The following is a 23,446-nucleotide window of genomic DNA, read 5'->3' on the forward strand; positions in this document are numbered from 1 at the left end:
ACCGCACGAGAACTCACAAAGCGCCGGTATCAGTGATCAGCGCCTGCGCCGTTGCCCTCACTCTGCAGTGAACGAGATTACAGATGAAGTGGGCGTGGCTGAGTCGGGGTGGGTGCAGAACTCTGTTATGGGTGGGAAGCGTCCTCTGTGAGACTACATTGAAAGACAGGCGTCATCTATATTATTTTAGGGGGCGGGGCTATATAAAACCGTCCTTGTGATTGGGTATTTGCTGTGTAGACCCGCTGCTGATTGGTCACATTAGCAGGGGTGTGTTGGGGTGTGATGATGGGCGTTTACCTTGCGAAGTAAAGGCGTGCTGTGAAAGTAATGGGCGTGCCTAGCAGCACTTGTGGGCGGGGCAAAGTGTCAGCGGCTGTGGAGGCTGTGCAGTGTCCTGAACGGAGCGCAGCATTGAGCCGGGACCGGAGAGTGGAGCCCGGGGTGCAGGTGAGGGGGTGACCGCTGTGTGGTCGGTCAGGGCTGGGGAGTTGTAGGGAAGTCCAGGGGCTTCTCTGCCTGCACTTATCGCTCTCTCATCTGTAGTTCTGACCGCTGTGGTTATCTGTGCGGTCCCTTTAACCGTGTCACCTCCAGGTGTTCTTCTCTGTCTCCTACGATCTAGTTGTCTGCACGGCGGTCAGTAGGTGTGGAGTGCAGCACATGGATGTGACGCTGTACACACCAGCCGCATCCACCGCCTGCTGCAGGCATCATCATAGTCATCAAGTTTATCCATCCGAGGACAATCAGCCTGCCCTACACTGACTGCAGCCCCTTCCTCCGGAGCATCCACTAGGCACACAGCTGAAGCCACCAGTAAATCACCATTAAGACATTTGCTGAGTTCCATCTGAATTCTTATATTTGTTTTAGCTACAAGGACAGAAGTAGTCCTACAGTAAGACCCTGAAATAGTCATAAGAGGAGGAATTCCCAGTTCTTGCCATAAACCTCATGTGCACAAAGCCGTAAACACATAAAGTAGTAAAGGCGGTGGAGCCTGTGAATATACTGGCTAGACCAACACTGCATTGTGTGGCCGGCTACCATACTGCTGACTTTCTGGAACACTGTAATGTCACAATATTACGTCTTTCATTGAATCATATGTGTGCCGCGTCTTCTTCTTGTGGTCACTTCCAGATATTTGGGTCACTAATAGTCATTGCACTCCCTTCATTCTCTTCTGACTTTTTTGTCACAATTCCTGGAAAGTTTTCGCCTTCATGTTGTATAATTACAAACAACTTTACTGCAATGTCTGCGGCGTGAAAAGGAAGTCTGTCTCTATGTTGCGTAACTGATGATCTCTGCCGGGATCCAGGCTTATTGTATCACTGGAGTGTTACTGTTACCGTGTACCAGTGTTTGACTACCCCAAGAAAAGTTTCTAATAACTGTATCTGCCAAAGTTCTGCCACTTGGTAGGGCCCTTTTACACAGAACAATTATCGTTCAGATCAGTGGGGTCTCACCACTGAGATGCCCTCCAGTCTTGAGAATGGGGGTCCTGTGTCCCTCGTCCTTCTCACTATGGGGTTACTGCACCCCCTGCAGCGAGGAGGAGATTGAATGGAGTGCTGGTCGCGCCAGTGTGCTGGCGCTCTATTCATTCTGATGTCATTGCGTGGGAGAAGCAATCCTTGCAGTGACATACAGCACCCTGCCCCCCTCTGCCTGTCACTGTTGAGATTAGCAGGGGTCTCAGTGGTGAGCTCCCCATCATCAAGTTATCCCCTATCCACAGGATACATTAAAGGGATTCTCCCGAACGTTTATTGTGGATGACCTTGGTCATCTACTGTTGATTGATGGGTGTCCAGCGCTTAGGGTCCACGGAAATCAACTGGTCCCCAAGCCCTCCGTCAGTGTAGACATTGCTGAAGGCAGATAGCAATATCAACATTGCAGCAACCTGGTTTGGTACTGCAGGCACATCTCCCATTGAAATTGAAGGGAGCTGTGCATGCAGTACCAAATTGGGCCACTACAATGCGGACAGCACTATCTTCTTCCAGCTCTGTACACACTGACGGCTCAGGGCTCAGCTGATTGGCAGGACCCTGAGTGGTGGAAATCTGTCAATCAACAGTTGCTGATCTAGGACATCCAGACATCCACAGTAAAAGTCCTGGAGAATCCCTTTAGTAGATATCTGTATGCTGTCCCTGTAATCACAATCACTGAGGTTTTGTACCAACACACTATAGACAACCAATCACTTTCGCTTATTACATGATGGATTTGTAAAGCAAATATGTATTATGTAAACTTTCCTAATTCGGGTAATGTTTGCATTCTGTCAACTACCATGCAAATAGAGAAAGTGTAGCAGACGGGTGCTACAAGACATATATGGTAGTAGAGCAGGTGTATCGTGTGTAGTTCCAGGAAGAGAAGATACAGGTTTATTATGGAAAAATCTACAGGAAGGGGTAAGAAATGTAATCCACACACTGCATGTCCTAAGTGTCTTATAGTAAGGGCCTATTCAGATGACTACAGTGGGTCCAGAAGTCTTCAAGATTCTTTTACTTGTTTTGCATCTTATGTTTTGACCAAATTTTTAAAAACCGTTTCTAAATTTCCCTCTATCATTCTGCACTCCATAATGACAAAGTGAAAACAGAATGATAGAAACACTAGTATTTTGCATTGACATAAGTATTTACACCCTGTACTCCGTACTTAGTGGAAGCACCTTTGTCAGTGATTACAGCCTTCAGTGTTCTTGGGTATAATGCCACAAGGTTTGCACACCTTAATTTGGGGATTCTCTGCAGATCCTCTCAAGCTTTGTCAGGCTGGTTGGGGACCATCTTTGGGCAGCTACTTCCAGAGATGTTCCATTGGGTTCAAGTCAGTGCTCCATCTCGGCCACTCAAGGACATTCATAGAGTTGTCCCTATGCCACTCCTGTGTTGTCCTGGTTGTGTGCTTAGGGTCATTGTCTTGTTGGAAGGTGAACCTTCTGCCCAGTCTGAGGTCCCTTGCGCTTTGGATCAGGTTTTCATTAAGACTATCTCTGTACTTTGCTCCATTCAACTTTCCATCAACCCTGACCGGTCTCCCTGTCCCACTCGCTGGAAAACACCCCAACATCATAATGCTGCTACCACCATGCTTCACTGTAGGGCTGGTATTGGGCAGGTGATGAGCGGCGCCTGGTTTCCTCCTGAATGTTTACAATTGAGGCCAGAAAGTGCAGTCTTGGTTTCATCAGAACAGAACATCTTGTTTCTTACAGGCTGAGAGTCCTTTAGGTGTGTTTTGGAAAACTCCAGACGGGCTTTCATGTATCTTTTACTGAAGAGAGGCTTCTTTCTGGCTACTCTGTCATTAAGCCCAAATTAAGAGTGCTGCAGTGATGGTTAATCTTCAGGAAGTTTCTCCCATCTGCACAGAGGATCTTTAGAGCTCAGCCAGAGTGATCATTGGGTTCTTGGTCACCTCTCTTACCAAGGTCCTTCTGCCCTGGTTACTTAGTTTGGTGGGTCGTCAGGTCTAGGAAGATGCCTGGTTGTCCCAGTTAATGGGAAATATCTATGTGCAGCCGACTCGCATGAATTTTGCATGGAAACTGCATCAAGAATTAATACACATCCATTTATTTATTTTTTTATTTCTGTGATGTAAATTTCAAAATCTGCCTGTATGAACTATGGCGCTTACTTCCATAGCATTCAAGTAAATGCTAGAATGATGCAAATTTCAGCTCAGAATCCACACCAGAATTATTCTGTGTGAAGAAGCCTGAAGGAATGGGACATTAAATTGAATCAATGGAGAAAGTTGCTTGGAACATGCTCCAATCAGTAGTCTGTAGTGTCCACGGTGGTTGGGTGAGTGCCGCTATCCCTTCACTGCATACCAGGCATAGTCATACATTTCATAGCTGCTGTGCCTGATATTGTAGTTCACACCCATTCATTTGACTGGAATTGAACGTGTCGTCACAGGCTTGAGAAGATGTCTCAGTGCTCACCCAAGTAAAGCAACCTCTTTAATAAGCTGATCATTGGTGGACCCACACTGATCTCATATCAAAAACCTATCATGAAGACTGGTCATCAATCTATTAGTCCTGGAAACCCTTTTTAACATTGTTGCCTTGAAGTACTGAGCTTCCAAGTTCAAAGCCAACCAAGGACAACGTCTGCATGGAGTTTGTATGTTCTTCCTTTTTCAGTATGGGTTTCCTCTGGATACTCTAGTTTCTTCGCACACACCAGGACTTAAAGGGGCATTCTCATCTTGGCTTTTCAGGGTTGAGATAGGAAAGCATGGAAGTTCGTTTCCAACCATGTGTTGGACAGAGCCGAGCGCTTACCACTATGTTCATCCCGTAGCTTTCGTTAAAGTAAATGGGAAATTGCAGAAACAGTATAGTGCACTGTGCTACACTGTTTCCATGGCTCCCATTCACTTCAATGAGCGCTACGGAAAAGCACAGCACTAAGCATTCAGCTTTTTCCGTAGGCCTGGTAGCCATGTAAATAGTTTCTCATCTCTGCTATGAAAAGCAGCGATGGGAATATCCCTTTTCAAGGGGTTTTTCATGAAGTGAAAAAAATGCCTGCCATCCTTGCAGCCCATGATAAACTCATCCTAGCGTGTGAGTAGAGGATGGGTAGAAGGCATCTCCAGACCAGAGGAGGAAGAGGGTATGGCCGCGCTAGGGTAGAGTCTAATACCATGCTATTGTTCTTTTCTGTCAGGCTTTGTGCAGTTAGCCTGAAAAAAATGAGCAGTGTGAGCCCTAGAGACCCCATAAGGTCTATCTTCCCTATAGGAGACCAATACTGTAAATGAAGCATTATAGTTGAAGGGCCCCATTACAGATTTTAAAATTGGGCCCATCAACTTGAAGATATATCTCTGCACGCAGAGTCATCTTTGATGCAACATCTTTTCATGTTGCCCCAAAATAGTGGCACCCATCGTTTGATGTCCTGCATGAATTCAAGTGCATGCTCTGCTAGTCAGAAGTCACAGGCAATAGGAAATGGTTTGTGAGATGCGACCCGGGGTACAAGCACCGAGCACCCCATGCTGCGGCCCTTCTATATGTATTTACAATTATGTTTGGAGTATCTTAACCAGCAAAGCTTGAGGCAGACGTGCGCTTGAACTTGCTTGCCATTAGCTTCTGGATTTACGAACATGTTTACACAAGTTTAGTGTTTGAAGATTCCCTGGCATGCTTCTTTAGGAATGTCTGGAGTTGTAATACTCACTATGCTGCAGATATACGACATGTGGAATCCAAACCTGTGTCATCCTGCAAGACTGTTAATGCTCTCAATCAGAGAAACAAACCAACTGATCTTGTAGATATGATACAAAAAAAATGTTACAGCAAGTTTTGAGGCTACTGAAGCCCCTTCATCGGGCTTGTGTAACAAGGTATCTGAAGAAACGCATACCATCCTGATGAAGGGGCCTATGGCCAGTATCACACAACCCAGATTTAAATTGTGGATTCCACGATCGCCGTCCGCGTTAGAACGCAGACATTGAAAGGCATGTATTTTCTTTCCTACTCGTGGGTAAGAATCTATTTTTATTGCGGATTCCCCGCTGATGTCACGAATGCGTGTTTCCCGCAGCCTATACGCCGTTAACATGGAACTTGGTATGAGAATACATAGAAAACCCTGAATTCTGCCCAGAAGAGACAGAGGCAGAGAGAGAGAGTGAATCTGAGCGATGTTTTACTACTTTCTGGTGTCGTATCCCTGTCGGCCATCTTTCTTTCTACGTGGATGATATTCTGTACATTCGCACGCATCCGCAAGTTGCAGGAAAACCACAATTTGTATCCGCGAATGTGCAGGAAAAATAAAAAATGCATGCTATTCAATGCCCATTTAGACACAACGATTATTGCTCAAAAGATGTCGCTCAAGCGACTTTTTAGCGATAATCGTTGTGTCATTCACAGCGCAAGATGATCGCTCAAGATGAGCCATCACCTTGCGCTGCCAGCAGAGGATGCAGTAGACAAGCGAGGTGTCCCCACTCTAAGCGCCCGGCTATTATACAGCTGAGCGCTCGGAGCGGAGGATGCAGAAGACAAATGGGTTGTCCCCGGTTGTCTTCTGTATCCAGATGTTTTCTGCACGGAGCGCCCAGGTATTATACAGCCGAGCGCTCCGTGCTGGGTATGGAGAACAGAGCTGGACTGCTCTGTTCCTCATACCCAGCCTGTCATCAGGGAGTGGGATACTGCTGAAATAATAGTATCAGCTGTATCCCGCTGTGAATCCCTGATAAGGCTCATAGCTGAAAGACAACGATGAGCGACAGCATAACGAAAACTGCATGATGTCAGTGCAGTTACACACAACGATTATCGCTCAAAAGACGGCTTTTGAGGAGAATTTTGAGTTATAATCGTTGTGTCTAAATGGGCCTTAAAACAGGGAGTGTTAAGCCCACAATTAGGCTGGGTGATCAGTTAAAAACTTAAGAATTTTAGGATTTTTTTAATATAGACTGTGACATTAAAAATTGAAAAAAAAACAACAAATTATTAAAAACTATAACATAAAAACTTGATTTATATAACAGGTCATTTTAAAGGGAAAAATAAATATATAGATTTCAATTTAAAGGTTATGTTTTCCCTTTAAAATGTCCTATTGTATAAATCAAGTTTTTAAGTTAAAGATAAGTTTTTTTGTTTTTTTCAATTTTTGACATCAGTCTAGATAAAAAAAGAAAAAATCCTAATATCCTGAAGTTTGCAAACTGATTACCAGGCCTGATTATACGGCTTAACACTCCCTATTATATTCTGAAATCTTTGCTGCAGTCATCTCATTATCATCACGAGTAGGATTACAGTGAAAGAGTACACCAATATACAGAAAACACAGGATTCGTCATTCAAAATAGTTGATAGACACAGCCCCCCCCCCCCCCCTATGACCTCTGCAGAGGTCATAGAGTATGCCTAAATTGGTCTACTATAGAAGTGTATGGGTCAACTCCTGTCCATTGTGTGAATGGTCCATGATTTCTGCCGTAAAGTGCATCTCCACAGTTTTAGCTGGATGGCAGCCCCCATAGTCATATGTAGGCAATAGGAAAAAATCTACAGCCAGAAAATTTAAAAAAAACAGTTAAAGAAATGAAAAACGTTTGACTACCTGGTGTTAATTGGTAAGAAATATAGGTATGCATATGCTTTAAGATACCTATTTTAAAGTTGTGTTAATTCAGTTAAGTATTTCACAAACTTATACAGTATATAAATGTACCCTGAAACTAGGTTAGTTTCCTTATGTAAAAAAAGTCATTGTGATGAGATGAGACAATGCCTCGAAGCAACTGTCATTCTTAAGCATGATTCCTGCTTAGATCCTTAGACGTGTAAGGATATGTAATTGGTAGACTTGTGTGCTGAGCCCCCTAACATGCTGTGTTCCTCCATCAAACCTCTTAAGGTTAAATAGGTTGTTCAAGATTGGCCAAAAGCAGTAAATATGAGTAATATAAATAATAACCAATATTCACTCGTTAAATCCACTTCGGCTCTAGCATTGCCTTTCCTGCGGTCCCCACCCAACTTTGTGCACTCTACTGCAGAGATGACATTTTGTCCACTCATGTTACTACTGCAGCCAATTGCTGGCCTGATCAGTGATGCCTGCATGAACAGCATGAGTCCGCTAAGGTCAGAGGTTGGCAACAGCGGGCATATTGGCAACAGCGGGCATATATTACAGATGTACAATCATTGCTGCGACAAAGACAGCCAGGGATCACTTCGGCAGCGGCGCTGCATATTTAACAGGTGAATATCGGTTATTTTATTACACTTACTGCTGTTAGTCAAACTTTTTAAATCCCAGACCGCCCCTTTAAGTTATACACACACGGTTATGTTTGATTTTGGCTTGTATAAAAATTAATGAATTCCATACATTTTTCATTGTATTTTTGTGGCTTTCTTTTTTTTTTCTAGGACACGTTTAAACATGCATTTTTTTTCTACTAAGAAAAGCCTAAAATACTCTGAAAAAAAAACCAAAATTCCAGATCGTGAAAATGTAATTTGTGTGAGCGACACAATAAATTTCCTAATATTTTCCCTCTAATTGGATTTTCTGATACCTAAACCATCTGCAAGTATTCCAGATGTTAAAACAACAATATCCTAATGTACCTTTCGAATTCTGTGCTGTTCCCATGCTGTCAATCCACATGCTTGCCTGTTGCAATTTGTCCTCTTGTGTCATGTGACTGCAAAAGTCACTTGCTAGCCACAGGCCGGAGGTCACTGTGGACGACCCATTGCTGCTGTAACCGCCAATTGGCTGTGGGTGTCATGTGGCATCAGGCGACGCGCCCTTATGCAGTGATGACGGGAAGCAAAGGAGGACCCTGATGGCCAATGGAGCAAGAACAGCCCTGAATTTACAACATTATTGGCTTAAATTTTGCCTTTACCATTTAGAGCCATTGGCAAGTTTCAGTAGAGCGTGACGCAACATGAATCACACCTAGTTGTATGCACTCTCGCTCTTCTCCAGAATTCTTAGTGTCCTTCCTACTTTGTAACATCTTGTGAGCAGGGTTCAATCTCACTGTAACAAGCTTATGCTGGATTTATTGTTATCCCCATAACAAACATCATTTACACTGTATTGTTTATATGTTGCCATCTGCGATTTTACTGCCGGTGAATGTTTTTCATAGTATGCAACTCGTAGGAACGTAATGTGCTACATACATATATAATGGGATTTCTAAATAAACTCTATGTAATTAATGATACAACTGCATACCATACTTCATTGTAATCATACAGTAATGTAATTAGTAAGAGTCTACTATAAATAGCCGGAGAAAGCATGATGAGCCATTCAAGTACAGTAATATTCCCGTAAAGGGGTTGTACCAAGATTAGACATTATTTCCTATCAACAGGATAGAGGATAACTTGCTGATTGGTGGGGGTTTTCACTGCTGAGACCACCGTCAATCCTGAGAACAGGGGCCCCGTGTTCTATGTCCTCCTCAATGCAGGGTTACTGCACCCACTTCAGTGAGGAGACTAAATAGAGCGCTAGGTGCACTATCACTCCATTCACTTTCAATGATATTGCGGTGATAACCGAGCGTCACCTGCTTGGCTATTTACGGTGACCCAATTGAAATGAAGGGAGTGCGGACAGCTCATGCTCGCTCAGCCAGTGCTCCACTCATTTTTATGTTACTGCAGGGGTTGCAGATGACCCCCACAGTGTCAGGCAAAGCATAGCTCCCATTCTTGAGATCAGCGGGGGGCTCAGCTGTGGCACCCACCGATTGGAATGTTATCCTCTATGCTATGGATGGGGAATAACTTGTAATCTTCCGGTAGAACAATCCCTTTAAAGAGTAGCTGCGCTTCTAGAAAAGTTTTGACATGTCATAGCAACATCTCAGAAGTTTTAATAGTGTGGGAGAGGGCTGGGTACGGAGACCCCCACTGATCGATGAAATGAAGTATCAGCAGTGTGATGATCACAGCAGGAGAGGCACTGTGCTTAGCTTGGTGCTTCTGCGACTTCTTCAATGATTGGTGACCGGTCTCAGCACCTGGACCCCTACCAATCAAATTTTCCAATGTGTTGCTATGACATATCAGAAGTCTTCAAAAGTGTAGTTAATTTTTAAGAAGCACATGTCCCGTCTTCTGATCAGCGGGATGGGGTGCATAGCTTTACGACTATATCACGTCTGACTGACATTGGGTGGTGGAGACTGCCCATTTGACAGAAGGATATATAATGGGAGCCATTACGGTGAGGGAATCAGCAGAGACCTAGCTGAAAAGAATGCAATCTGTGGATAAGTGTCCAATCAGTAATGGTCCTATCTTTGAGACTCCCAATAATCATAACACTGGGGGGGGGGGGGTACTTTGTCCCCTCCTATGAATGGAGAAACTGCCTGGTATGCATGCTGCTGCAACATTCACCTCTGTGATACTTGGCTATTGCTTGCAGTACCATAGAGATTAAGAGAACATGCTCGACCGCTGCTCTATTCATCCGCGGGGGTTTATTTATGATTTATATATTTTATATCTCATAATTTAGGTTTTGTGTTTCTAAATTGCCCTGTCCTCTTGCCATTTGTTTGATTGTAGCATATGGTGCTTGCTTTTAGGGCTTATTTAGATAGGCATGGTTCATTGTCCTTTTCAACAGAGTTCTGAAAAAAATCACATCATGCGCTACTCGGTGCATTTTCGGGGACGAGAACAGTCCTTTCAATGTTAATAGATCTGTTTAATTTAGATAGCACATGGATAGCGCTTTTATGCTGTCTGATCTTCAGTGGTCAGTAAACGGGCTTGCTCATGTGAATAAGCCTTAGATCGCGGGCCCTCGTATCTTGGTGGTCTGTATCATTTTTTCACCAGATTCCAGACGTGTTTATTTCTTATATTGAGCTGCTAGATTTGTGCCAACTTGCTGACATAAAAGGGCATTGCAGCTGCTGTTAGCATTGCAGCCTGCTGGGAGAAAGTAAGCACTCAGGCAAATGACAGGGCTTGCTTCGCCTGAATGGAGGCAACATGCGTGAAAATAGTTCACTAGTTTAGTGCATTTGCTGGATAAGCTGTCTGCTCTCCCTGCTTATCTCAGCCAGCATCTAAAATTAGCCGGGTAGATGTTTTATAAACTGCTTTTAAAATCTTATCAGACACATTATATATTTAGTTTCTTTGCATCAACTAAAGCATGAAACCCCAAATAAATATTTACAGAGTGTTTTTAAACATCCAGATGCAAAGAACATTTCTTGTTATATGAACAAAGTATAATATGTGTCATTATTACGCTACGTGTGAACTTAGGGAAAGTGTGCAATTGTATACTTTTTATATTGCATGTTTTTATTGAAATGTAAAAAAAATACACATACAAAATCCAAAGACTATCCAATAAAATAAAACATAAGCCAGCAAATAAGAAGTCTGTGTGATCTTCTTCCAACTGTAGGAAAATGTCTTTACTGGATCCCAGCGTGTTCCATATAAACAGCCATCATATAGTGTCAGTGTTCCTTGTCAGTCCCACTTGATCAGAAACCACATACAGATGATATTGACATGTAATAAACTTAGTATAGGTAAAAACCATGCTGTACTCTGCATTCTTAAGTGGTATAGAACATTGGGGAACAGAAACATTTTTTCAAGGTGCCTGTAATTTTGCACTATATTCTGGGTATTTTTGTGCCACTGATACCAAAAAATACCATCCATTTTGTTCTAGGAGCTCTAGTTTTTGAGAGATTCCTGATATCATTATCTATTTTTGTGATATTTCCGTTTTTTTTCCCGCCAGCATTTGTTTACTGTTAGTACATATGATATATATCGCCACCACCGCACATCACACTTGGGTTGAGGAAACAATGTATAAAGACATTGAAGAGAAATGGAACGTGTTTTGGCTACAAATGTAGAAAATTTCCTGCGATGAGCATGGAGAAGCTAAAAGCAGGTAAATTTGATGGACCACAAATCCGGAAACTCATGAAAGACCGGCGTTTCCAAGATTCAGTGTTTTGTATGGTTGTAAAGTATTTCCTTGGGAACTATAATGCCGCTAACTTTGCTGAACTTGTGGAGAGTATGTTCACGTCTGTTTTTCAACATTTGGTTGTAATATGTGCATCGAATTGCAGTACCTGCAGTCATTTTGGATCGATTTCCAGATTGTTCCCTGTATCTTTAGGCCCCCTGTCAACGGCCATTGCGGAATATCGCTAGCCATATTCCGCAGTGGGGGATAAGGGGGGGAGACCTGTCGGTTCTCTGCGGTGAGCCTATCTGACAGATGGGCTTACCGCAGAGAATCGCGACATGCCGCAAATTGAATCCCGCGAGTGGAGAATCGCTATGATTCTCCGCTCGTGGACAGGGGGCTGCGCTTTCTATAGCAACACTATGGAAAGCGCGCACTGCGTTACCCGCGGCTGGATTATCGTCATGGATGACACAATGCAAGAACGTCCGTGGACAGGCAGCCTAACTCGCCATGTTCATCTTTTACATCACAAAGACAATCAATGGGATTTACTACAGATATCTGGAGAACTCCTTCTAGAATTTCTCGCCATTGCCTGTCCTCAATAGGACTGATATCCTCTTCCCATTTTATTTGTTGTGCACAGGATGTTCAGCTACGGTAGTATGACATACACTAAAGATGTCTATAATCTTGATCTACAGTAACTCCAGCTGACGTTCCCATAGTAGCAATTAAATGAGTTATTTTATTTGACCTGTATTGGTGATCTGTAATTGATAGGCATGCCTGAGTTGTCGATATTCCTAAAACTCAACTTGTGGTGTGTCATGAATAGAAAATAGTTTGAGGATGTAGAAGATGTGATCGTTTACGGAGACTCCTCAGCTTCTGTCTCTTAAACCTCTCTGCATGATAAAGGTTAGGGAGCCGGGGAGTAGCTCATATAGAGGTATACTATGTGGCCCCATGGATGGATTGTTAATTAATTTCCAATCATAATTTATGCATGACTTTAAGGCCAGGTTCACAGGAACGTAATTTCGTTGCATAATATGAATGCAATGTGTGCGCATAATACTTGGTGAATGGAGTCAATGCAAGTACATTGATTTTCATTGATCCATTGACATTTGCGAATATTCATGGCGTTTACACTCATAAAAAAAATTGAGTTTGTTCGTTTTTTACCGCGGATTACGCCCGATAGACCCCTATTGTTCTCTATGGGTGCGTACAAAAACACTCTGTACATGTGCAATCACATTGACTATGTAAGGCGTTTTATTACGTCTGTTGCTAGGAAACATTATTTTAAAAGCTGAAAAAAACAAACAGGTGATATGCAACTTTACACGCCAGTAAAACGCTGCTTTCAAGGCCTCCTTCCACGGCCACATCAGTAAAATGCTGTGGGTCTCCCCGCAGTGCTTTACTGGTGTTTGTAAATACCCTGTCTGCCAGCAGAGACCACGTATGGCTGTGAGCGTACTGCGCATGCCCGCGTATCACACGCATATGTTCATGCGCAGTGTGACTTTTTTTTTCTCTACATTTCCCGCTCTGTTTCATAGCGGGGTTGCATATGAAAACGTCGTCTATACACAATGTGTTGCATACACTGCTTGTACCAAAGTATAGGGCTCACACTGCGTGGAACGCCAAGAAATGGGGCATGCCGCAATCTGTTACTAGAGCATATGGATCATGCACGTGGATCAATTGCCTTCCATTGACTCCATTCACCGTGTATCACTCAGCTGTGCATCGCACTCGTAATACGTGGTGGACATGAGCCCTCACCATACAGTCATGTGAGCCCGGCTTTAAGACCCATTTAGACTCAATGATTCTCACTCAAAGCCGTCTTTTGAGTGAGAATTATTGGGTCTAAATGCACGGACATCGAGCACTTTTCGTTAACTATTCGTTCATCGTTGTCTTTCAGCATGCTGAACGACAACAATGAGTCTTATCAGGACCACGCGCTGAGTTTTCAGTGGGATACCGCTGATACTATTGTTTCAGCTGGTATCCCACTCCAAAAATACAACAGAAGTATGCGGAAGACAGCGCTCTAGCTGTCTTCCATATACCCCACTCGGAGTGCTCAGCTGTATACCAGCTCTGCGCTCTGTGAACACAGCAGGGGTATGCAGAAAACAGTGCTCCAACTGTGTTCTGCATACGCCGTTTGGAGCGCTAAGCTGTATGCAGAAGACAGCGATCCCGCTTGTCTTCTGCATACAGCATAAACCTTCATTTGTGTTTTGAGCGACTTTTGAGCGATAATCGTCTAAATGGGCCTTTAGAATGGGTGTAGGGAAGAACTATGTGCCAACGATGAACTGAGGCGTGAAAAATTTATAGTGGCCCGGGCAGTGTGGAACTGGTTTCGTGATACGCCGGAGCTGATTAACTGAGTTTCTAATGGAAGTACTCCTCCCCCACGATAATCTTAAACTTGTGTTAGGTTGGCTGAAGGTTGACAGATTGTAGTGCGACGGTGGCCAAGCCAGTAACCCCTCCCCCTCCCCTTCCCTCCAATGTCGCTTACTCTTATCTCTATTCTTTTCTATTTTATCCTTTTCTCCTAATTTTTTGTTGTCCTCTCGTTTTTACAATATTAATAGCAGGGACAAATTTTGTGTTGGAACAAGCCAGTTTCGTATATTTTTTAACCCTCATTGACGGGGGGTTAAGGGTTTTATATTGCCACTTAATAATGTCTGTTACATAAAGAAAAGGAGACTGGCTATTGCAAAACAGTTTTATTGTCTAAACCAAAGAGTTTTTCGATGACATTGTAGTTATTGCTTTGATTTGTCAACTCTTCTATAAAAGAAAATAAAATACCTTTTGAACCATAGAATGGGTGTAGGATTCGCGGACATCTCAAAACTATGTGCTTCTAGTGACTTCTATAAATTTGTACTACCAAAATCATGTTTCAGTTCTTATAGTGAGCCACCTGTGGTTTCCCCCCCTATCCACAAAGAGGGTGACTATTAGCCACTTTACAGTATGCTCACAAATTTGGTTCCGTTATACCTTCATCCTCTTTGCCCCATAAAGTGAGCATTAACTTTATAAAAATACCCCAAGGGTATTCTAATGGCTGAATTGTGTAACATGTATATTAGGCCCTCGGTTTGAAGGCTTCGATGTGCAAGAAATAGCTGCATGTCCTATTCTCATTTGTTTTCTCGAGTACACGTATACTGGGCAGCACATGAATAGGTCTCTGTGCTGTCCGATGCAACTTGCACCTAAGTTCCTGGGCTGTAATTCTTATATGTAGCATGTTAAGGCCAAATTCAGACAGCCATAAGCCCATAATCCCTTTTCCTTAATGGGGTTGTCAGAGTTAACACTTTTATATTACAGCTTTCCCAGGGTAAAAATACAAGAAAGGGCTCAAACCTATCCACACTTGTCCCTCGGTGGCGGCTCCGGGATTCCCTCCTGACTTAATGTTCCCAGGCTGCCATCAGCCTGTGCCGTTCTGTAAACCCTCTGCAGACATGGGGAAGCCGCCTGTAACATAAGTGTTAATTCAGACAACCCCTTTAAGTATATCTTCCCATGCCAAGTATTACATATACAGTAGGGTAGTAGGTGGGCTTTCTACATAGTTGATGGAGCATTCATCATGCATTGGTCTGGAACAAATCCTACTGGCCCAGTGTCCAGGATTGGACAAAGATATCGATTCATATCCTCTGTTACTTGGAACAAAGAGGGGTTTCACTGATCCTCTTAATTGTGGGAATGCTCTTGTTTTCAAAGACAGTGCGACTAGTGTGTTTACAACTGAGAAAACACGGGGACGTAGAACGCTTAGCAGGGTTTCCATGCGGGTAATTATACAATCTTCAATGTTTTAACTTGTAGGGACGCACATAATTGGGTTATTCCATCTGAAATAAATGTACTGCTTGCTGTAGATGCTTATATATAATTCTGGATTTGTGCATGAATGATTAAAGTTATTGCATCCCGTCGTTTTATAATGCTTCAATTTCTGTATCTTGAGCAGCTGAGGACTTACAAGCCTATCTGGCTGCATGCTATTTGGAATAAACATGTTTTCTCTTAAAAGGTTTGACTTCTGAAGTCCGTATGCCCTACACTCGAGTTTCAAATATAAGGAGCAAGGCTACTATCATGTAATAAGCCTCCATTTATTGGATAGGTGATGAAACGGAACTACATGAATACATTGAGGGTCATTAATTTAAGAAGTGTTTGACACATTTTCTGTATAGTGTTGAATTATAAAGATGCTTGCTGCAGGTAGTACCTCCTTATACGGCATACAATGGAGAATGCCTCTGTATGCATCCAATGGCATAAGGAAGTGCAATAAAGCACTGTAGTTTTCCAAGGGCATGCTCACACAGCAGAATACAACATGGGTTTTTCCACGTGGATTTCTTCCCTAAAAACCACAGCAGAAATCCAAGAGCAGTGCTGTGAATTTCTGTCACGGCTATGTGCAGCGTGGGAGATGGGGCGTGGATGATGTGAGGGGGTAGTTAGCCACTAATCTGAACTATCACCAACACTTCCCCAAATGGCAGCATCTGCAGTGGTAACACTGTAATTGGTAGTGATGAGGAGGATTTGTTGTGACGCCAGTGCTATACAACACAAAAGTTATGTGAGAAGCAATGATGGCAGAAACTGAGGGTTGTAGTGAAACAAGATGCAGCCGTTTACTGAACTTCAAATTTTGCAATAATATACGATTTCTTATAATAGCTTTTTCTTCTAGCATGCAGCAATAACACTTTGGCAGTAGATAAAGCAGAATACCCTGTTGACACTGTGGAGATGGGAGAGTACTTTAAAACTAGGCCCTTCTGTTTCCTGAAGGAGGTATATCGGACTTTTACTGTGGAGGGCTTTAACTGTTAGGGAAGACTATGGTGTTGGCGGCTGTATACTTTCTTCGGAAGGTGGTGGTGATATGCACAATGGTGCTAAATCACTCGACCAGTTGTAGGTATCTTGGCGCTTTCGCTCCCGGCAGTAGGCTTACTACGGCTACTGACTGGATGAGAGATCTGTCTGGACTCCTTCCTCACCACTGATCCCTCTCCTATAGACTGTATTCTTTCGTCCCTTTTCACACCACTTCTTCTCCTCTTCTTTTCTTCTCTGGGCCACTTACTATTCTCACCCTCACTATCACACATCTGCTCCCATCACTGACTCTCCCTAAACTCACCGCACACTTCCGTTCTTCGGGGACCTTGCAGGACCTTCCTTCTCCAATCACAGAACATCTCTCTTACACCACTTTCTTCTGGCCTATCCTATTACTACTTCTATTTGTCAGCCTGCCAATGAGAAAAATCACTGCCTGCAACCAATAGCAAGGGTCTATGATACCATTTTGCTAAGCAGACTTCCTCACTTATTGGGTGCACTGTATTAACCCATTCTATGCTATATGTGCTTGCCTACGTTTCTTCACTGTAGTTACTGGTAGTTTCTTTAGGGACAATTTTTTTTTAAACATAATTTTATTTCCTTTCTTTTTTCTTGTCCCTCAGATGGCCTTGAAGATATGATAATTCGATTGCTAGTTTACTACACTGCACTACTTATGTGCATGTTTTAACCATCCCAGGTTTGGCAGCCAGTCCCAGATTTGGTCACTATTACTGTGAGGGGGCACTGAAAGGCAGTATTACAGGATATGGCTTAGGGCTCATGTCTACGAGCGTCTTTTCACCACTTATTACACATGCGTTGCATTGATTTATGCACGTGCATGTAGACACTGCGCATCGATGCATGCGAAAAATTGATCGCAGCATACTCTATTTCTCGCAGCCATACGCAGTCTTTGCCAATAGACCTGGCATTTTAAAACACAGGTGAAATGCAGGAAGACCCACAGAGTTTTACCAATACAGCCATGGACATGAGGCCTTAGCATAAAGGAGCGTGACCTGGTCCTAAAATTTGCTGCGATGTGCTACACGTACTGCTATAGTTGCCCCTCTTTTCATTATTCAAAAGTTGGGCAGTATGAACTGAAGATTGTCCTGTATTATGGCATTGAGTAGTTGCCTTTATTTAAAGCAGGGGCGTAACTATAGAGGGTGCAGGGGATGCGGTTGCCCCCGGGCCCAGGAGCCTTAGGGGCCCATAAGGCCTCTCTTCTCCATTATAGGAAGCCCAGTACTATGAATAAAGCATTATAGTTGGGGGCCCTGTTACAGGTTTTGCATTGGGGCCCAGAAGCTGCAAGTTATGCCTCTGTGCAGCATGGTTTAGGTATGGGTACGGGTACAGATACAGATAGAGGGGGGGGGGCCCAGCTCACCTTTTGCATCAGGGCCCCTGAGCCTTTAGTTACGCCCCTGATTTAAAGAGATCTGTCTAGTGAGAAATTCTCTTTAGTCTTATGTAAATTCAATCCTAAAGCAAATTCTGGGTCATACTGCCGTCAGGTTCTCTTTAATATGTAGGTGGAATGATTTGTGACTATATATCTGTGTCTCCTTGCAGCTAGACCCACTCCTCCTTGTGTTTTTGCAGCACAGGCAATGTGTGCTGGGGAGGATATGTATAATTGGTACTTGCATAAAGCGCACAGCACACCAAGCAATTTACTCATTTCTGCTGCCTGGTTACAGTCTTTTCACATCTTTGCTTCCCTTATGCAAGCCAGGGTGTTGGCAAGAATGATGTGCTCACTGTCTGAGGAAACCAGTGTGCAGGTGGTGCGGGACTGGTCATTTCATCCAATTACAGAATTATGCGCAGGACTAACCCGCCGCTGCTCAACTTGGCCATTGCTTGTTGCTTTGTTTCAATCTGCTTCATAGCATTCCGAAATTGTAAATGAATATTTATCATAAGAGCAATAGAACTGAATAATTGAATACAGCTTCAGTTGCATTAAACGTTTTGTTTGCCAGTTTGCTTTAGTTCATTGGGTTCCACAAATGTCCTTATGGCATTTAGGGCTCTGAGCCCAAATTATATAATGTGCCAGTGGCCTGGTGACCTGTTGTCAGTCAGTAACCTGCCAGATAGACTTCTAATGCTTGGTTTCTATCGGACAGAAGGTGCTGGTAATAGGAAAAGCCAATGATTAGGTACAGTGTGAAGAGCGTTAGTCAGAGTTGTACAATTAACCCCTTAAGGACCATGGGGGTTTTGGTCCTAAAGGACCAGACACGTTTTGGGGATTTTACCCATGTGGTAGTTTACTGCCCTATCTTTTTTTTATTTTTCTTCAGCTACCTAAATTATTTTTGCTGCGTTGTCTTTTTTAATTTCACACTTTTCCACTGTAGCTGGGGCATCCATGGGAGTCCCAGTTACAGGTGAAAACATCCCTCTGTAGTGACAATAGTCACTAGCAGAGCTAATCAGGGTCTGATGGGACCCTGCAGCTCTGTCTCGGCAGGGAGCACCTGGTGGTCACGCAATCGCTGGGTTGAATAGTGGAAGCAACACTTCCCCTACTATGTAGTCTGTAAAGGAGAAGGCAGAAGCAAGTAAAAACTGCTTCTGCCTTCTCCTCCGGGTTCTGACCTGCTCCTGCTACATTGCAGGAGCTTTAATCCCATGCCGTATTTATACTATCAGCCGGGATTAAAGTCCAGGACCAAGTGCCATAAATTCAGTATTCTTTAAGGGGTTAAATGAGTTATCCCACCAAATATACTTATTATCACCTGTCCACAGGATAATATGATAAATGTATGATTACTGGGAGTCAGACCACTGGGACCCAAGGGATCATGAGAACACCGCACCCAGAGCCCCCCCGGATGAATAAAGCAGCAGTGCCCATGTGTGACCACCTCTCCGTTCACTTCTATGGGACTGAGAGCCAAACACATGGCTCTTTCCATAGTGAATGGAGAAGCAATAACACATGCACATTGCTGCTCATTCATGAGGGAGACTCGGGGTGTGCTGCTCTGATGATGGGGTCCAGGCAGTTTATGGGATATGCACAAGCTGCTGGTGCATGTTAACTTTGCGAGGATCCAGTGCAGAAACAGGGCACCCAGGGAGTATGGAACACAGTTCCCCAGATTCACTATTCCCTTATCTTTGAGCCCCATAATGTAGTTTATGAGGCTTTAAAGTGTTGACTGTTTTCCTCTAAGAAACCAAAAGGCAGCACAGATGGGGTTTCATATAGACTGAGAGGCAAATCTGAGATCCTCCAGTACCCTCTATGTTAGCATCGAGCATGTTTTTCCTGAAAAGGCTCTGCTTTTTTTTTTTCCACGGCCAGTGGTATTTTGGATCATCACACTAGTATGTTTATTTTTGTATATTTTTGGCACGATTTCCTTTGAAAGCTTTTCCACAGTATTACTTGGCTCCAGATTAAATGTGAAATGTTCTTTTCTTTCATAAATGGTAATAATGTTCCTTGGCTATTTTGTTTGCCTTGTTCAGGAGCCTTTCAAAAGACAATGCTGAATGAAGTTTTGTGTGACCTGCATTTTGGCAAAGAGTCTTGTTACTGTTTTAAATGGGGTAAAATAGTGTTACTATTCATTATTTAGATTTGTCGTTGTTCCTCCCTGATTTGTATAGAGACTGACAGAGCTGATAAATATTTGAAACACTTTTTCTTGTCCTCTTACATTGTTACTAAGTACCATTGGGACATTGTAAACGCACATAAACAAGGCATAAAGTATAGCATTTAATCAAAAAATTTCCTGTCTCTAATAACCTACATAGGTAATCCATTCAAAAAAGAAAAAAAATGGACAAATTTGCCCTTTCACCCATGACGGCACCTAGAGACGTACTGTGAATCTTCTGGGTTCCAGTACAAAACCTGTAACAGGGCCCGCAACTATAATGCTTTATTAATAGTACTGGGCTCCCTATATGGAGCAGAGGCGCCCGATGGGCCCCCTAATGCTCCTGGGGACGGGGTGCAACCGCATTCCCTGCATCCCCTATAGTTACACCATAGATGGCACCACTGTAGACTACCTCTCACTGCTGGACAGGAAATCTGAGGAAATAAAAACAGGACACATCTCCTCTCCCCGCCCCCACCCCCCACCTAAGTTTAGGTTTCCTATTCGGCCGGATGGGTCACTGAGGAGTATCATTCGTACTTTTGGGATATACCTTGGGCTACAGGGCCCCCTGGCTTACCTGGCCTCTTGGGATGGTTCCTGAATGTATACGTCTCCTGTTGGAGTTGTCCTTAAGTCTAGTCAAGGCCCTGAAATCCGTTGCAGAAAAAGTATATGGTTTTTCTGCAAGTATATGGTTTTACAGTTTTTTAATTTTATTTCTCTGTTCCAAAACTGAGCCGAGATAAGGAAAGCAATAACAGAGCTCTAACTCTTATGTAAATGTGCCCTAAAGCTCTGTTCACATTTTTGTCCAGGAGTTCCATCATAAATACCAGAAAGAATAGCACAGGCAAAACTAGACGGTACCCGTTACAGTCAATGGATTCTCATCAGGTGCTGCTGGTTTATGTAATTTGACAGATCTGGCGTGCAAATCTTCTTGTTGTCTTTCCATTCCATGATGGAAGAGAAAACTAGAAATTTCAAACTGTAATGCGAACAGAGCCCAACATGCCTGCCTTCTATTTATGAGTTGGCTCTACTCCATCAGTCAAAATTTGGTGTCTATTTCAGGGTACAAAATATTTTGGACCTCTGGACTAAGGTATAGAACAAAGCAAAGATTAATATAATTTTAATGTGATGTTTAAGTTGATGGTTTCCCCCTTTGAAGAACAACGGCAGACCATAAGTGTTCAGCAGAAGACTTCTGATTTTTTTTAATTTCACAAGCCTAATGCTTACAGTTCACTTTTAAAAGCACAATAATTATGATGGTTGCAGATCACACTATGTGGTGCAATTAAGCTTAATGGTTGCCGGGCACGTATGTTGATAAGGAAGCTTGAACGTTCTGGAACCCAACTCAAACAATCTCTTACCCCAGATAGCTTTCACTCCGCACAAGTCACTGTTAACCTCACACAGACAACTTGTTTCCCTTCACAACATTCGATCAATTCATACAAATGACAACTCTCAACATCACACAATCAATATAGCTTTCTATACACAAACATAAGGAGAGTCACTGATACTCAAGCCCTGATTTCAAGAGCCCTTCCTCTATCGACCTGTCATTTTTGGCATACATTCGGTGTCCAACATGCCTGGACCGAACTACCTTGCTTAATGTTATAGAATGCAAATGAAGCCAAATTCAACAGCAATGCCCCTCTCGATCTTGAGTCACTGTTAATTCCCCAGGGGCCCACCCCAGGCCTGTTCCTTTATATGGTTCTGCTCTCTTAAGATTTTCACCCTGACCTCAAGTCCCATCTATCTCCACCCGTACTATCAATGGTACTGCTTCACTGCAGGACTGAACTGACCAGGCCACAGGAAATAGGTGTGAAAAAAGAGCTAAAGGTGCTTGTTCTGTACAATGGTCCAGCCATCATTTAAATAAATGGGGTATAGTATACATATAGCTGTATTAACCATTCACTAGCCAGTATCTGTGCTCATACAGATAGGAAGTGTAGTAGGATTTAAGGGATGTTGTAGATACACTGAGCCAAAGGGGGTCGGATTTTGAGGGGGAATGTAGAAGAATAAGAATACAGATGTGGTAGGCTTCTCTAAAGAGATGTGTTTTTACGGCGTGCTTAAAACTGTGGTTGTTGGGGATTAACCCAATTTTCTGTGGTAACACATTTTAGAGAACTGGTGCAGCATAGTGAAAGTCTTGGAGAAACAAGAGAGAGGTTTGCATTAAAGGGAGAACTAAGTGTAAGGTGATGGCAGAATGGAAAGCACAGTTAGGGTGATAAACAGATGAGGGAAGAGATATGTGGTAGTGCAGCACTGTGGAGAGCTTTATGGATGAGAGTGATGAGTTTAATTGTATATTTTTTAGTGGAGGGGCAACCGGTGTAGTGACTGGCACAGTTTAGAGGCATTAATGTAGCGGTTAGACAAAAAGATGAACCTGCGTGCTGCATTCAGGATAAGTTGGAGAGGAGAGAGTTATGTGAGGGGAAGACTAATTAGTAGTGAATTGCAGTGGATTAGGATAATAAGCATTTTTGATGTATACATAGTAAAAGAACGATGGGTTCTGGAGATGCAAGTGCCTGCACATAGGAAGTGAAGGAGAGATCAGAGTCAAATATGACAAAAAGACAGATGGCATGCTGCCTAAGAGTTATGATAGCACCACAGACCAATGCAAGATATCGGGTTAAGGTCGGTTAGTAGATGGTGTAACTTTAGTTCATTTTTTGAAAGATTCAATTTCAAGATAGAAGAGAATATGATGTTGGAGACGGCAGACACACAATCACTGGTGATTCCTGTGCAATCGCCTCTCATATACGCAATGACGTCTCACAGGGGCTGAGTTACAGTGTGTTGCAACCACTTCATCACTGACAAGTCCCTCTGCAGCATTCTTCAGTCTCTTCTGAGGCTTCCCTTTTGTCAGGCCCCTTCTTTGGGAACTTTTCCATGCCTCCAGCTTAGTTCCTGTCCTCGCTGAGCACAGGGAATCCCTGCACACACTGTGGCAGACTGACTTCCTGGTACAGATATATATTTTATATATATATATAATATATTGCATAAAGGATGTATAATGTTAACCTGCATCACAATTTCTCCTGGAAGGAGAGAAAGTAAGGAGGGGATGCATAGATTATTTGATCATCGTAATTTAAATGTCTTCTGCCTCAATTTGGTGTTTCTTTATCTTATTAATGTAATTTTATTAGCTTTGATAATTTTATCTCCTAGCGACTCTCGGGGCCTGGAAAAATGGAGATGGCCGAACCACTTCTCTGACTTCCTGATGCGTAGTATGCACTGGTAGTCTTAAGTCTT

The 23,446-nt window shown here is 43.1% G+C and overlaps 1 protein-coding gene across 1 annotated transcript in view; it reads left to right on the forward strand.

Annotated features, from left to right (window-relative positions):
* Nucleotides 1-361: 361 nt before the first annotated feature.
* Nucleotides 362-23,446, forward strand: part of MFAP3L (microfibril associated protein 3 like) — a 34,228-nt gene continuing 11,143 nt past the window's right edge. Inside the window, exon 1 of the mRNA XM_066573534.1 lies at nucleotides 362-450. The gene's annotated coding sequence lies outside the window, so the exon portion shown is untranslated. The remainder of the gene's footprint in view (nucleotides 451-23,446) is intronic.

Source organism: Eleutherodactylus coqui, chromosome 7, assembly GCF_035609145.1.
Source record: "Eleutherodactylus coqui strain aEleCoq1 chromosome 7, aEleCoq1.hap1, whole genome shotgun sequence".
Classification (NCBI taxonomy): domain Eukaryota; kingdom Metazoa; phylum Chordata; class Amphibia; order Anura; family Eleutherodactylidae; genus Eleutherodactylus; species Eleutherodactylus coqui.